This window comes from Macaca fascicularis, chromosome 8 (assembly GCF_037993035.2).
Source record: "Macaca fascicularis isolate 582-1 chromosome 8, T2T-MFA8v1.1".
Lineage (NCBI taxonomy): Eukaryota > Metazoa > Chordata > Mammalia > Primates > Cercopithecidae > Macaca > Macaca fascicularis.
In genome coordinates, this window is record NC_088382.1 from 9,444,460 (window position 1) to 9,461,214 (window position 16,755).

At 53.3% G+C, this 16,755-nt stretch overlaps 1 protein-coding gene and 1 long non-coding RNA gene across 4 annotated transcripts in view; one reads left to right on the forward strand and one right to left on the reverse strand.

Annotated features, from left to right (window-relative positions):
* Positions 1-10,489: 10,489 nt before the first annotated feature.
* LOC135964612 (uncharacterized) lies at positions 10,490-15,067 on the reverse strand. The gene is made up of 2 exons (XR_010577112.2): positions 14,961-15,067; positions 10,490-10,696 (listed from the first exon to the last, which is right to left on the reverse strand). It is a non-coding gene; the product is annotated as an uncharacterized lncRNA (long non-coding RNA).
* Positions 12,583-16,755, forward strand: part of FAM167A (family with sequence similarity 167 member A) — a 45,188-nt gene continuing 41,015 nt past the window's right edge. For 2 of the 3 annotated variants that reach the window (XM_005562581.5, XM_074000232.1), the window contains exon 1: positions 13,432-13,573. The gene's annotated coding sequence lies outside the window, so the exon portion shown is untranslated. Of the gene's footprint in view, positions 12,671-13,431; positions 13,574-16,755 lie in introns of those variants that run through there. The other variant, XM_065518772.2, reaches the window with a different exon arrangement.

Here is a 16,755-nt window from a genome sequence, read left to right on the forward strand (position 1 = left end):
CTTCAGATTTGTCTAATCACAAGAAACACTGTGCCTAGGTCGTGACTGCCCTCAGCATTCCTTCCGGGCTGCAGATGCAGTTTGTCAGTTTGCCAACATCCTGCTTTCATGAGAACAGTTTGCTGTTTACTCATATAGCCTCCAGTGGTATACTGAGTTGATCACGACCCTCATATTTTCAGCCTTCGACACTCCAATACTCCTTACAGAAGCCCAAAACGAGGTTCATGGGTTGTTTCCTGTCCCACACTACATGCCAAGGGGTGGGAAAGTCCAGGGAAAATAGAGTGGGCAGGAGAATCCATGGACCCCATTTGAAGCTCCTTTGGGCCTTGGGTCCTTGGTGAAACAGACCATGGACGAGTCATTTTAACTCTGGGGGCTCAATTTCCTCATCAATCAAAATAAAATGATGCATGTATAGAATGACTACAAGGAAGAGCAAAATTGCAAATACCAATGCATTATAAAGCCATAATAATTAAAATAGTGTGGTATCAATTAACTCAGGAATATACAGCTAGATCAATAGAATTGAATAGAACGACCCATGCGTATATTGAAATAAAGCATATTAAAATGTTGGCATTTTCAACCATCAGAGAAAGGATAAATGATTCAATAAACTGCTCACTACATGATGTTGGAGTACTTTGGTACTCATACCAAAAAAAAAAATAAATAAAATTACATGCTCACCTCAGTGGTAACAAGAGAAATGAAAAATAACAGTGAGATACTGTTCTCCCCCATTACACCAAAAAATGTCACTCACTATCAGGAGTTGGCCTGGTTCATAGGAAAACAGGTCCCTAGTGGTTGGAATATACATGGTTATATCCATAAATGGAGTGAATTCTGTCAGCCTCTAGTGAAACAGAACATGTGCTGGCCCAGTCACCCCGGATGTCACCTCTGGGAGCCTGTGCTCGAGAAGCATGGGTGAACAGGATGCTATCTCAGTGCAGTGACTGAGAACAACTGAAATTGCCCAACAGGAAAGGAGTTGGTTGTTGAAGTGGCTTAAATCTGTGTGTATCAATATCAAATGCCAGGCTGGGTGCAGTGGCTCGGGCCTGTAATCCCAGCACTTTGGGAGGCCGAGGCGGGCGGATCATCTGAGATCAGGAGTTCAAGACCAGCTTGGCCAACATAGTGAAACCCCATCTCTACTAAAAATGCAAAAATTAGCTGTGTGTGGTGGTGCACGCCTGTAGTCCCAGCTACTCAGGAGGTTGAGGCAGGAGAATCACTTGAACCCGGAAGGTGGAGGTTGCAGTGAGCCAAGATTGCCCCACTGCACTCTAGCCTGAGTGACAGAGCAAGACTCTGTCTCAAAAAACAAACAAAAAAACAAAATGCCAATTGCAAGAAACAAAAAAAGCAAATTGCAGAGCAATGCATATAACTATAATGTTAAAACCTTTAAAAAATACAAATAAACAAAATAAAACTGTGTGTGCTTTATAACACCTGCATGTAGAAGTCATAACAATGGGTTAGGGAGATATACCCTTAACTCATAGTAGTGACTATTATGGGGAGGAGGAGCCAGAAGCAGTATTGAGGGGTGGGAGTTGGTTAAAAAGGGCTTAGCCTTACCTATAATGTTAGAATTTTCTAGAACAAGAATCAATTTACTTGCATCTGGCATACTTTTAAAAATAATATGGACTATGAAAAACATAGAAGAAATTATGCTGAAATGTCAATAACAGTTCATTATGGTTCCTAGGAATATGGATGACTGCTATTTTCTTTTGGGGAGAAATTTTTATTTTTCCTTTTTTTCAAATTTCCCACATCCAAAAAGAAATGGGACCGAAACAAAAACTAAAGGCTCTATTTTAAAAAAAGAATCTAAACGTATGATTGAAAAACAATAAAGGAATACATGTGCCGAGTGCCGGGTGTGACTGGTGCACGTGAACTACGGCCGCTGCTTCATGTGGCGGACTCTGGAGAAAGCAGAGGGCTTAACTGTGTCCTGGGACCTGAAATTCCCCAGTTAGATGGCTCGGGATAAAGGATCACTCTCTTTTAAAAAGCAAACATTCTAGAAGGGTCTATCTAGGAAGCCAGTGCTTGGCCTCCCCTAACTGGGCTTCTTCCCTTTGCGGTAGCCAGAGTTGGTCTCCCTGAGGTAAGGAAGCCTCATAAGATGCCCAAGTGTGAGGAGTAGTAGGATTAGGTGGAAGAGAGAAGGATGAAGAATTCCCAAACTGGAGACAGCCCCGTGGGATGGAGTGCAGCCTCCACGGGAGTAGGGGCGTGGGGTGGGGAGCACAGGCTCCCAGAGATCCCCAACAAGGGCTAATTGGAGAAGGAGATAGGAATTCGGGTGGGAGCTGAAAAGGGAAAGGGAGGGGGCTTCCAGTGCTTCCCCAGAAAGAAGGGGATGGGGAAGGACTGACGCCTCCTTCAGAGAAGGGGCTGAGAGGAAGGAGTGGGTGGGCGGGCCTTGTCCCGGGCCCTTCCTGCCTAAGGCCTGCCCTTCTCCTCAGCCATGGACTTCAGCCACTTGCTCCTCCCTGGCCGGAAGAGCAGACCCTCAGCTCCCGGACCCTTATCTCCCCTCAGCTTCCCTCAGCTTCTAGACGAGCCGCCTTTCCTCACCTGACTGCCTTGGGGACCAGCTCTGCCGTGAGCAAACAGACCAGGCTGGGCAGGGCCAGGCCCAGGATAAACCTGGGGAGCGGAGGCCTCTTTGACTTTGCGGATCCACACCGCTGTTGCCCTTGGCCTCGGTTTCTCTCCTCGGGGCCTCCCCAGGGGTGGGTGGCCCCCCCCAGGGGTGGGTGGCCCCAGCTTTGCTCTGACACACTCTCCCTTCCCACCACCCCGATTTCTTTCCCAAAGATTCAGGCCTTGCCTCCGCCCTGGCACTCCCACTCCAGCCCAAAACACCATCTCCCAAACAAGGCACATAGGAGAGCATTTTAGGTCTACACAGGGCTCTAAGCCGGAGGCTGCCTAAGTTCCCACCCCCTTGCTCAAGCCAAGGCAGTGATCCCCCCAAGAATGGTTTTTAGGCCCTGGGGCCCGATGTTCCCTTCCTTGGCTCTATCCTCCCGCACCCAGCTCACGTGAATCTCCAGAAACCCAGTGCAAATATCTGAGCTCCCAGAGGCTTTGGAGGGAGGTGGGGCAAGTCATGGAATTTTCCTGAGTTGTCCTGTGAGTGAGCAGAAAATACTTGCACAGGCCTGGCTCCTGGCTCAGGGCGGAGGGCTGTGGGAGGATAAACGCTGCCATCAAGCCTGGGCAGGGACTCATATTTGCTACCAGCACTGGGCGCTGGAGAGGATGTCGAGTCCACGCCCAGCTTTCCCCGTGGCCTGGGGGCACCTTGTGAGGGGGTCTGAGCCTCTCTGTTTACTGAAAGGACGCATCAAAGTTGGTCAAAGTTTGCCTTTTGCCGATTTCTCGAGAAAGGAGGTGGAATCTTCTACAACTCCATTTTAGCTCCTTAGAAAAGAGGTGAGATCACTCAAGCCCATTAAAAACAGCGGGGAGATCCATGCCTGTCCTTCTGTCATTGATTAGGGATGGGGGGAAGCCGGGGGTCCAGGGTGGTGGCCACATCTCATCAGCGGTCAACTAAGGGCGTTGCTCCCTCTGGCCTCTCCTTCCTCTCTGCCTGCTTCATTCTTACGGTTGGAGAGGACAAATGGCTCGGCTCACACACCACCCACCCCGGCATCAACTACCCATCAGGAACATTCCCTGGCTTCCCCGGGCTGGCTCATTTCCCACCCATTCCTTCTTCAACAGAGGAAACTAAGCAGAAGGGTTACTGAGAATGCATGCTCATTCATTCATCCATTTATTCACTTGTAGAAGCATCACTGATTATGTACCCACTGCATTCCAGCCCTGCACCAGGCACTGGGAACATTCCGTACTCAAAGATGAATGAGAAACCATCCCTGAGCTCATAGGACTCGTAGTCTACCCGGAGGAGAAACAAGAGGTCTGCGGCCCCAGGGGTGAGTGTGCGAGCGGCAGGTGTCCCGGGTGATAGGGAAACACAGGTGACGGGCAGCAATTCGAGTTGCAGGAGGGGACACAGGGCAGGGGAAAGGAGCTAGAATCAATACATTTAGGGAAAGATTAGAGAATCTATGTGTTCTAGGACCTGCAGATTGGCACATCTGACCTGACTGAGTCAAATCATACAATTGGTACTGGATATATTTGTATGGGTGTGTTTGTGTGGGGTAGGTTTTTAAGACGTAATGGCTCTTCTGATGGCAAGAAGGCTTTTGCAGGAGGTTCAGAAGGAGTATGATGTGTAAAATGTTGGATCTCAACTGTATTTTAATCTTGGCCTCTGCTTGACTTCTTTTTGGCCTCATCTGATTTCTTTTAGACTCTGAGATTCTACAACCCTGAGTGACTTTCACAGCTGAACATCAGGGTGAGAAGGCCCAGCTGGGGGTGGGGTGGGGTTGGGAGGCTTTTATGCAGACACTCTAAGGTACTTCCAGTTGCCAACAGATTGTTTTCCCCCCTTGGAAAACTTCAAAGAAAATCCAAGTCCTTCAACTCTGTGAGCGTGCACAAGGGTGCAGAGAGGCCCATGGGGAAACTGAGGTGGAAAACTGAGGCTGTAGGGGCACAGGGAGGGGAGCGGGGAGGGGGGTCCCAGAGGAAAAGCTGGGGAACCTGTCCTAAAGTGGGGGCACCACAGAGGGCCTTGGCTGCAGAACTGTTAGCCCCAGACTGGCCTGGCCCTTCCTGCAACCACTGGACTGCCCAGTCTGCTGAACCAAGGCCTTTATGAGACAGTCAGAGGGGAAGAGTCCTGCTCATTTGTTTATTCTGACAGTGTCCTGGGGACTCCCACGGGCTCCTCACTCCAGAACACCCGGCTGCCAGGCAGAGTGCATCTCACTCTGAACATTTCTCTCTTCCCTTCTTCTCTCCTCCTTTCTCCTTCTCTCCTCCCCTCTCCTTCACGTTGCCTTCAATGTTGATGTTATTGTGATTCTTCTTCTTCCTCCCCCTCCCCCTCTGCCTTCTCATCCTCCTCCTCACCCCCTCGTTTCCCTCTCCCTTTCTCCTTCCTCCTCCCTGTCTCCTCCCCATAAGCCTATGGCATCATCATTTAGTCATCGAAATGACTATGGCCACACAGTCATTTTTCCAGGAGGGCTGATCGTGAAACGTTTTGATCAGACCATGAAACATCGGTGGGTTCTTGCAGAAGTGATTTATCTGCGTGTTCATCAGTCTGTCCTCTGCACCATGGCTTCTCACATCTTCCAGGACCCTAGGTAAGCCCATCTCTGGGTGCCCGTATTGATTTTTCTCTTCCTTTCTGCTTCCAGTTCTCTCTGTGAAGCAGAAACCAAGTCTCGATCCTAAGACATGAACCATAGCATGGCAGCCGACCAGGTTGGAGTGGCTTGCTACGTTCCTGGGCCGGGAAGTGCTCTGGAGTCTGTGCCCAAAAACTGTGGCTGAACCACGGGGCGTGTTTGTCTGTTCTATGCGCCGTCCTGTTTTGCTGGTGTCAGATTCCAAACAGGGCTACCTCACGCTCTGGGAAGACAGACAAGGCAGCTGAGATAGCCAGGAATGCTGCCAGTTTGCTTGTTGAACATTTGCTCATGCTGTGCCTGGTACCAGAATGAGTGAAAGCCACACCCCTTTCCAGGTGGTGCACAAGCCAAGAGCAGTTGGCACGCAGACGTGATAAAAAACACTGTTGGCCGGGCATGGTGGCTCACGCCTGTAATCCCAGCATTTTGGGAGGCCAAGGCAGGCGGATCACCTGAGGTCAGGAGTTCAAGACTAGCCTGGCCAACATGGTGAAACCCCGTATCTACTAAAAATACAAAAAATTAGCCGGTCACAGTGGCAGATGCCTGTAATCCCAGCTACTCAGGAGGCTGAGGCAGGAGAATCACTTGAATCGAGGCGGCAAAGATTGGCAGTGAGCTGGGATTGCGCCACTGCACTCCAGCCTGGGTGACAGAGACTCTGTTAAAAAAAACAAAACAAAACAAAACAACAACAACAACAACAACAACAAAACACACCGTTGCCTGTGTGCTACTCCCTGCCTAAGATTGTTAGGCATTTTCTAGACATTAATTCTAATCCTCACGGTGACCTTCTTGGTAGCTCTTGGTAACAATGATGTCTAGAGGAGGAAACTGAGGCTCAAGAGACTAAGGGATTTGCCCAAAGCAGCCTGACAGCAAAGGGCAGCCCCGGCACACCTCACCGCATACACTCCCTCCTCATCTCCCCGGCCAGGATGGGGATGGGAAAGAAGGTGTGCGTCCCTTTTGTTTGAATATCTATGGGGCAGTGGGTTAGAACTGATTTTAGGAGAGAAGTTACGTATAAGGGAGGCTTTGTCCCCAGTATCTCTTCGGGGTACAATTCTTGAAAAGGGGTTGAATATTAACAGCCAAAGGCCCGTTTCCCCCAAAATCCCTCCCAGCACTGCTGAATGACAGGCTGTCCTTCTCTTTTACCACCTTGTCTCACTCGTGCCTCCAAAGCCTGCCTCATGTCTCAGCCTTCCTGATGACAGAATGATCATCACCGTGTGCAGCAGGCTTCCCCCGACACCAGTGTTCATCGATCTGTCCTCTGCACCTTGGTCTCTCAAGGTATCATCAGGGGTTGGCCGGTGGAGATGAAATGAGCTCCTATGTCCTCGCTCCTGCAGCACTGATGTTGTCGTGGGCTATTGAGTTGGAGAAGACATTGGGCTTCCCTGTCCTGGCTTCCATAAGGCGCAGAGTTCTACTGCAGGCCCTGGACATCCTGGTCTTGCCTGCAGGAAGGGCCATCTCACCCTGAGTTCACGCAGGCTCTTCCCCAGGATGGGGGTGCCGCCTTGTTCCTGAGCATCCCAGCTGGCTCTCATCCCAGCCTCAAACCCAGCCTGTTTCTTTTCTCTTGCTGGCCTTGATTTATAGTAACTGCCAGACCCCACTAATTGACAGTTCCTGGTCCTGCCTCCTGCCTCTGCCCAGCAGGAGAGAGTCTATTCGGCAGGTGCAGAGTGTCATGGAAATCGGGTCAGAGGATGGCGGAGCTGGAACCACTTGTTCTAGGGAAAAGAAAGCCATCCAACCGGAGGAAGCGATTTGACCAAGTTTCAGTTAGTAACAGAGCCCGCCCTGGAATCTGGATCCCCTGGCTCCTACTCAGGGCTCTTTCCATTACTCAAAGCAGCCAGGCTCACTGGGTGAGAGGACTGCTTAGAATCCCATCTAGAAGGCTCTCCCCTGCCCATCAGGGTCGCTGCTCTTCTGTTGTTAGTGGTGACATTTCTGGTGCCCTTCAAATGCTGTGCATGCAAGAATCACTAGAACCCAGGAGACAGAGGTTGCGGTGAGTCGAGATCACACCACTGCACTCCAGCCTGCGCAACAGAGACTCTGTCTCAAAAAAACAAAACACAGGCCGGGCGCGGTGGCTCAAGCCTGTAATCCCAGCACTTTGGGAGGCCGAGACGGGCGGATCACGAGGTCAGGCGATTGAGACCATCCTGTCTAACACGGTGAAACCCCGTCTCTACTAAAAACAAAAAACAAAAAACAAAAAACAAAAAAACAAAAAACTAGCCGGGCGAGGTGGCGGGCGCCTGTAGTCCCAGCTACTCGGGAGGCTGAGGCAGGAGAATGGCGGGAACCCGGGAGGCGGAGCTTGCAGTGAGCCGAGATGCGGCCACTGCACTCCAGCCTGGGCGACAGAGCGAGACTCCGCCTCAAAAACAAAAAAAAAAACCAAAAAAAAAAAAACAAAACACAAACTGCAACAAAAACAAGTGCTGTGCATGTTCACAAGGCCTCCTTCCAGGTGTCACCAAGGATGTGCTGGTGCTGGGCCTGGAAACACATTCCGCAGCATCTTCTAGATGTTCTTACAAGTGTTCACAAGATAAAACAGCAAACTCCATAAACTCTAAGACATCACAATGGAGAGGAGCAGGATGTGGGAGGTGATCGCTATGTCTGTGTGTGGTGTGCTGCCTCATTTGCTCCTTAAACAAACCAGCAAGAAAGGCCCAAATCAGTCCCAGCCTGACATTTGAGAGGCCCAAAGCGAATGCACAAAGGGAGGCCCACATGCCGTGTCTCTAAATATTTGAAAGTTATAAATCAAGTTAATAAACTGGAAAATAGGTTTTGTTCTTTTCTCCTGCCTTGACAAATACACCTTTATAACAACTTCAAAAGCGAGGCTCTGATTTGCATCCTTGGACCCTTGAGCATAGAAGGGAAGTGGGAGTGAGGCCTCAGGCCCCACCTGTGGCCCCCCTCTTACTTTTCCCACCCAGAGCTTGGACAGGGGAGCAGCCTGAGAGCCCAGCCTTCATCCAAACCCCATAGACCAGGGAGAGGCCACACAGGCCTGAACGTGGCCCATCTGGGCAGGAGATCCCTGGGCCCTGGGTCCCAGGTGGAAGGGAGGGAGTGGACTCTGAGAGGGCACCCCGGGCCCCCGGCCATCTTGCCTGGAGAAAGCGCAGGGCAGGGTTCTCTAGGCAGGCCTCTTGCTCGTGGACCAAGACAGTACTATGAATAGTAAAATCATTTCCATCTTATTGATGAAGTAACTATAGCTCAGAAAACTTAAGTGACTGCCTATGGTACATACTAATCACCAGAGGAGCTAGGATGTGACCCGGGTCTGACTCTGGGTCTCCTGCTGTCACCACCTCCATTGCCATCCCAGTGTCATCATAACCTGGGACATGCAGGGGGTCCCATCGCCTTGAGCCAGCAGAAAGACAGAAACAACCTCTGTGTGGACCTCCTGTCTCAACCCCTCTCCTGCCCAGCTCCTCTGAGCTGGGAGAGCCCCGATGCGCTCCTTCCTCATCCCCTGCCTTTGCAGTTGCGCGGAGCCCTGCAGCTGTGCCCCTTGCACCCGCCACTCCTCAGCTCAGCCACTGAGCAACCTCCTGCTCTGCACAATGCCTCCGCACATGCCCTTCCAGATGCTGTTCCCTCTGCTGCCTCAGAGTGGGTGCCTCTCCCAGCTGAAGCCCACTCCTCTTCCTCACCTAGGCTCGGGTGGAATCTGTCACCTCCCTACTCCAGCACTAAGGTGGACGGATGCTCTGTGTGGTGACTGCTCTGTTAATTATCTTCCTACCAAAAAGCCGCATGCGCCACACCCCCATGTCTAGCCCCCGGGTGGCACAGAGCCAGCCGCCCCTAAATGGAACTAACAGGTTCCCTAGTGGACAGAAAGCCGGCCCTCATTGCCCTTCTGAGCTTCAGCCTGAATCAGCCTCTTCTGAGAGATGAGAGCAGGGAGGAGCCGTTGCTGTTCAACATGCCTAAGACGGCCACTTCTGGCTTCTTCTTGAAACCCTGGGTCCACGGTTGGACGAGTCCCTTCCACAGGCAAACAGCAGAGGCCGGTGGACTCTGGCCCTGGACCGTGAGTCTTCATTGCTTTCTGGAGCAGTGCAGGGATGTCGCCACCCTTAGTGTCCTCTGTCCCACAGAGTCCAACAGAAATTTCATCCTTCCTTCTCTCGTATCCCGGGGACCCAGGAATCGCCTTCAAGTAGCTCACAGACTCAAAAGGGAACAGGAGAGACTGATTTAGAGAGGGCTTTGTGCCCTGAGGGTGCCAAGAGGGCAGAGTCTGGTTCCAGCTGTGCATTTGGAGCTCCCCTCGGAGGAAGGCCAGTCCTCATGAGGTCTGCCAGGTCCACAGGCTCTGCCCCAGCACCCGCCCTGCCCTGTCTCTGACGTCATCTCCCACCCATGCCTGCTCCACTCCCTGCCTGCTGCATTCTGGCCTCGAGGCACCCATGCTGGCCCCTGATTGTGGCAGGCACGTTTGTTGGTCCAGGGCCTCTGCACTGACCCTTTGCCTAGAACACCCTTCCCCAAGACACCACAAGACCCCCTCCCTTATCTCCCTCAAATCTGCTTTAAAACCACCTTATTAGAAAGGCCAGCCCTGCCCACCTTGCCTGAAAACATGCACACTCTCTCCCTCCTCTGCTGTGACTTCCAACCCAAGTCTACAGTTCCGTTTTTCTATCGCTCACAATATTGCTGATTTACTTAGCGTATTTGTTGGTCTGCCTGCTTTCGTCTGCTAGAGTATCAGTTCTCAAGGGGCGAGGTCCTTCATCTAACTTGTTCACTAACATTTCCCAAGAGCCTAGAACAGTGTCCAGTATTTAGTGGTGCTAATACATATTTATTGAATAGATGAATAAATGAATTGAGAGAAATTCTAAAATAATATTTTAAGTTTAAATCTTTTATTTATTTATTTATTTATTTATTTTATTTTTGAGATGGGGTCTTGCTCTGTTGCCCAGGCTGGAGTGCGGTGGTGCAATCATGGCTGACTGCAACCTTCATCTCCTGGGCTCAAGCAGTCGTCGCACCTCAGCCTCCCAAGTAGCTGGGACTTCAGGCATGTACCACCATGCCCAGCTGAGTTTTCTTTCTCCTTCTTCTTTTTTTTTTTTTTTTTTTTTGTATAAACGGGGTCTCACCATGTTGCCCAGGCTGGTGTGCAATTCCTGGGCTCAAGCAATCCTCCTGCCTCAACCTCCCAAAGTGCTGGGATTACAGGCGTGAACTACCATGCCTGGCTGGGCATTTTTCTTGACTCGTCTATTTCACAGCTTCCTGCAGGACTATAAGAGCCAATGTCTCATGCATCATGCACCGCTTGAAAGAAAACTTCTCTGTAAGGAATCAAGGGGAAGGAGGAGCCTCTAGGTGGCCCTGCCCTCTCTGGTCCACCCAGATCCTCCCACCATCACTGAGTTTCAGAGTGCCTGATACAAAAGGAAGTGCTATCAGGAACACCAACACAGTGCCATCTTCCCTTTTGAGTAGTGTTTCTTGATGTTTCTCATTACAAAACGATTCACTGTAGAAAACGAATGCAGGCTTACAGAAGACATTTTAAATCCTCTATTATCCTGCAGCCCAGAGATAACCACAGCTAATATTTGCATGTACTCTTCCAATCTTTTTTCCATGCATGCATATGAATTAGATATTAGAATGAGAAGTTTCATAATGTACACAGGATTTGGTGTCCCAGTCTTATTTACTTAGCATTAAATCATTAGTATTTTTCTATATGATCAAATAGTTTTTGAGAATATTATTTCTAAGGCTACATACCATTCTGTGCTAACTCATTTATTTGACCACTCCATATGGTTTGACGTTGGAGTCGAGTCTACTCCAACCAAGACTGCTCTTCCTCCTCCCCTTCCTCTTTCCTCTGGCCCACTCTCCTCCTGGTCCCCATCACTGATCACCCTCCTGCCCATAGGCACATGCCAGGCAGAATGGGAGCCACAGGGCAAGATGCCACCCTTGCCCTGGACAGGCTGCCTGTCCATTTGAGGCATGCGACAATTCCCCCATGAGAAAGCATCTGCACTCGCAGAAATAGAAGCCACAGTTCAAATGGGGAGCCAGGAGGTAGAGGTGGGACAAAGCATTTCCAGATGGGGCTGAATGGCCCATCCAAAAAGACCTTGGAGCATTCACCGCATGCCAGGGCTATGGGCACACCAGTGAGCAATGCAGCCAACTAGGGCTCAGCACCAGGGCTGCGGTCAGAAACAGCCAGCACCCAGAAGGATGCTGCATCCCCAAGTCCAGATTGAGGCTTCTGCCTGCAAACATGGTTCCTGCCCTTCTGGAGCCTACTTCCTCAGAGGGAGACAGGCACCAATCAAATAACCTCACAGGTAAACTTGGAATTATAACTGGTCCATGAAGGAGATAAGGCAGGGGGCTGCCAGCACCTGTAACCTGGGGTTCCCTTGGGAGGCAGAGCTGCAGCAGCCCGTGGGGAGGAGCAGGTGTACAGAGGGACTGGAAGAGCATCTGTCTGGGGAGCAAGGGTCCGTGCAAGACAAGGCCCTAGAGATGGACAGAGGCCAACCAGGCCCCTGCAGCCAAGCTAGCTCTTAATCCCCCGAGGACTGGGGGCCGTTGAAGGCCTTTAAGCAGAAGTAGCTGAGATTGGACTTCCATTCGTAAGTTTCCCCTGCTTGGGGAGGAGTAACTGGCTTGGGAGGTGCTGAGAGTGGGTAAAGGGACATCAGTAAGGAGACTGCGCGCACGCTTGGACCCGGGTGTCAGGTCCCAGAACTGGGTAGGGCAAGCTGCTGGTGGCTTGGGTAGGGACAGTGGCAGGGGGCAGGAAGAAGGAAGGTGTCATGTTTAGGAGCTGGAATCAGAACATCTGTATCAACTCCGTGACTCTCCAAAAGACGCCTGTTAATACACCCGCTGGCTTAGGACCCTTGCCTTATTGGCATGACTAGGTCTGTACTGGCAAGATGTCTCCTTAGACGACGTCCCTTAGAGGACCTTCCAGTGAAGGTCAGAAAGGAAGGGAGTAGGTCAGGGCTGGATGCGGAGTTGCAGTGAAGGACACGGGCACCAGAGGGCAGCACGAGGGTCTCGGGCCCCTGGAGGAGCTAAGGCCCCACAGAAGGCCCCATCAGCCGTGCACCTGCCTGGAGCCTGCGCCAGTCACTTTGCAGCCCCACCACCACTCAGCTTCGCGTCTGCCCTGTAGACGGCGCCTGCGCGCACGCCCAGGGCTATCGTAAGAATGGCAGACCGGAGCGCTTTGAAAGACGCTTCCAGCCCCGGGCATCTAGGAAAGGTGCTTGGTGAGGTCTGGGGTAAGAGACCCTCATCGAGTAACCAGTCTTGGGGCCTCCGGTGTCTGGCCTGCGCCCCTCATCAGAAGCTGGGACTGGTCCTGAAGACCTGCGGGCCGGGCAGCTCGGGCTGCTGTTCTGCGTGTGCCTTAGGGTTTGCAGCTCTGGGCTTTGATGGAGCAGAGACTGGGTCTTAGAATCTAAGGACAGCCAGAGGTGGCCGATGCCGCGCCCCTGACGGGACAGGCACCCTGTGGTTAGTGGGGCAAACGCTCAGGTCTCTGCGCCTCAATTTCCTCATCTGGCAGCCAGAGATACCTACACTTGCCCTGCTGGGTCGTCGGGGGGTGTTGCCCACGGTAGGCGCTCGGGAGCAGTCGTGGCCGCTGGTCCTATGAACTCCAGCCGTGTGTAGGCGGGTGAGGCCGTGGGCTTGGGGTCCCCTTGCCCCCTCCATGCGGACAAACTGCTGACAGTGGCGCAGCCACGTTGCCACAATTGGGGGAAACTGCCTTGGTTTCGGGTTTAAAGAGAAAATGGATGTTTGGGTTTGGTTTCATCTGGGGTTTGGCGAAGGCGTGCAGTTCGTTTCCACCGGCGGGAGCCGCCCGGGCCGGAGAACCGACGGGGCGCTAGGACCCTGGGCGCTCTCGGACCCGGGGCGAGAACGCCAGGCCGGGATCGCGGTGAAAGGCTCGCGGCTGAGAGCTCGGCCGTCGCCAGGCAACCGCCCTGACGCAACGCAGGGGGAAAAAAAAGTCCTTTCCGAAAGGAGCAGCGCCGAGAATTCACCGGAGCTCGGAGAGGCGAGGCGGTAGCGCCGAGCTGAGGCCGAACCGGAGCCGGGCAGCGCGGACCCGCCCAGGAAGAGGCAGCTCCGGGGACCCCGGCGAGTCCCCAGCAGGGCCCCTGGGCGCCCGCAAGGTGGGTTCGCGCCGGCGGCGGGGACTTTCCCAGGGGCTGGGAGGTGTGGCCGCGGCGAGCGGCGCGCGCTGGGCAGTGGCTGAGGCGTCGCAGGTCCCCAGAGCGAGCGGTGGCGCGGAGCAGCCCGATCCCAAAGCGCCCCGGAGGGGACGTGCGCCCACCGCCCCAAGGAGAGGCCGCTCATGCGCTCCCGCTCCTGCGGGCTCGCTGCCCTCCCAGAGGAACCGGGCAGCCAGGGCTGGACTTCATCTCCCAGTTCCCTGCTGGCCCTGTCAGGGCTCGGATTCTGGGTGGAGGTTTGGGGTCTGCCGTCTGAGAGGGAGGGCCCCATTCAGCCTCTCCGGGTCCCCTCCCAGGCAGCTGGTGACCTCCAAGCCCAGCCTGGCTCCTGTCTTCAGGTTCAGTGAGATGGAAGTTTTCTGTCCCCACGGATGCGATGCCTAACTCAGGAGAAGTGGCCCAGGGCACGTGGGCACCAGGGTGCTCTAAGGACCCAAGCCAATGTGACCTGAGGGAACGGCACAGCCCAAAGGGCCCCCGGGAATGAGCAGGTCAGCCTTGAAGGTGGGCACCCTGAGTCACCGAGACACGGGGCCGCAGACCACAAGGGGTGGGGCGTCTTCTTCAGTCAAGTCAGGTTGGATGTATTGCTTTTTTGCAAACCCATTCCTGCCTGGTTCTTGTTCCCGGTGGGGCTTGGAGGGAATTCTGAGGACTGGGACCTCCTGGGAAAATCTGGAAGGAGGACTGACTCTAGGTTGGGGGCTGGCCACTGCCTTATGCCTGCAAGCAGGTTCTCCCAAGTCAGGTTTCCACAAACTCCCCGTCATTGCTGGAGAATCCCAGAAGATGAGATCAGGTCCCTATCCACAGGGTTTTCCCAAAGGGACAAGTGCTCCAAAGCAGCTTCCCATTGATACAGTAGGCACAGTCCTGCCCTCTCACTAAGCTCAGGAGGGAGCCTGGAGAGCGTAGACAAAGTCTTGGGAAAGCAGAGGTGCGGTGGCGCCTGTTGCCTGAGAGCCTAGGCAGGATAGGAACTTCTGCAGTGTGTTTTTAAGGAGCTTGGAAAGCAGCCATGGCTGTGCTTGGAGTGGATAAAGATGACAGTTCTTCTTTCCTGAGTGCATTTATGGGCCATGCACTACTTTGAAACCCTTCGCATCCCTTGGCCACTCCATCCTCCCCATCACCCTTCAAGGGGACTCTATTATCCTTGTTTTGCCAATGGGACTCTGAGAAATTAAGTGACCTGGTGTGGCTCCCACTCCTGGTGAGAGAGCAGAGACAGCCTCATGTGCCTGACTCCTGGGACAGTGCTCTCAAAGGAAGGCTGCTTTGGGAAATCTGAGGCACCTAAGGCCCAGAGAGGGGCAGAAACACTCACACCCAGATGAAATGAGAACCGTGTGGTGGGGCTCATCTCGTGACCTGAGAAGGTCCCCTGCCTTCTTGAGGAACCTGGTGGAGCCAGGAAAGCCATTTCTTCTATCAGGAGCTTGCAAGTCTGTGCCGTCGGGCCTGGCCAGCCTCAATTCTTCTCACCTGAAGCAGAAGAAAGGGTTACTCCCCCACACGCTGTTCTCCTCCTTGCCTGCCCAGAACCCCAGACTCCCTGCGCACTTGCTCCTGTTCTTCTGGTCCCCCCAATTACATGCATGGATTTCCACTAAATTGCCAGTCCCCGCCTTCCTGTCTACGAGCTTGGCCCCCCTCCAAGAGGGACTCTGGCAGGGAAATAAATTAAGGCCGTACCTAACTATTTGCTGAGAGAGAGCCACAGAGCCCCAGGCCAATGAGGAAGAAACTACTTGCTAGGCTTCTCACACCCTGGCTGCTGTGTTCTCTAGGCAAATCTTGCTCGCAGAAAGCCCGGTTGGCCCTACAGGAGCTCCTGGAATTCCCAGAACCCTTTGGGAGCTGTGCTTTCCCAAGGGACTTGAGCTGCTTGCAAAGGCGGAAGATGAATAACTGAGAACTTTGCTCCTGGTTTCCAGACCAGGGGTGGGAGAGCACTCACGTGCCACTAACTGGAAATCCCTTAGGATTAGCCTGGCTGGCTCTTATTATGCAAATGCACTCTGAGACTTGGATTGTCATGTGGAGAAAGGAAGGAAAAGCACAGACTGAAACAGACCTTGAGGAGCCGAGGATGGGCTACATGGTGGGCAGGGGGAGGTGGGGAGCAAGAAGGATGGGGCAGGGTGAGAAAAGAGTTTAGAAGGGGCAACAGGTGAGCCTCACTGACTCTGCGATCATCTGTAGAGTCTGAGCTGCCACCAAGGGCTGTGTTGCCAGGATGAGTCGGGTAGGCCGCAGGTCTCTGCTTTTCCCTGGTTAGGACCGTTGCCCTGTCCATTAAAGGCCAACTCTTTCCCACCCTGACCCGTACCACTTCCCTCTGGAGAAGTGTTGGAGAGGAAGGACAAGCCTGGAGAGAGGTGAGCAAAGCCGTTTGAGGGGGGCTGCTCCCACCTCACCCCCTTTCCTCCTGGGCACTGCCTGCCTGCTCAGCTCTGCCAGGCAGCATCAAATCTTATCCATCAGCCACTCTCAAGAGAAGGACTGTGCAGAGCAGTAGCCCAGACTCCCTGTGGGCACAGCCGTCAAGGGGCCTCTCTTCTCTAGCAGCAGCTGTCTAGCATCAGGCTCCTCCCCACACCAGGGCCCTGCCACGTGGCCTCAGCGCACAGTAGCTTCCCCCAAGTTGTCATCTCTAGTGGGGAGTGGCTTTGCTCCCCCACCGCAAACCTCCCTTCACTGAGGAGTTTCCAAAGGGTCCCTCGGGTACCCGTAAGTGTGATCTTCCTCCCCAGCGGCCTTTGCAGAGACCTGCAGAGGATGGGGTTCACCTTCTCCCGCTGGGGGCATAGACCAAGCCCCCATTTCTTCAGTGTGGCCAGAAGTTCCTTCCAGGGCATCCTGATCCAAAGGTGGAAGCTGGCAGTAGATGCCCAAGGGCTCCCTCGCAGGACTTGTCCCTTGGGACCTAGAGGGACAGGCCCAGGTCAGACCCCATTTTCCAGGTCCAGTGGCAGGTATGGAAAGAGCCTAGGCAGTGACCTGCGCACTGGCTACAGTTCCAGGCCTTCTCAAAGGCTGAGCAGCATTTCCTCATTCCAGGAAGCCAGCGGAGCCTCTGCGAGCTGGCTGGGCACAGCAGCCCCTAGGTCAGCAGGTGC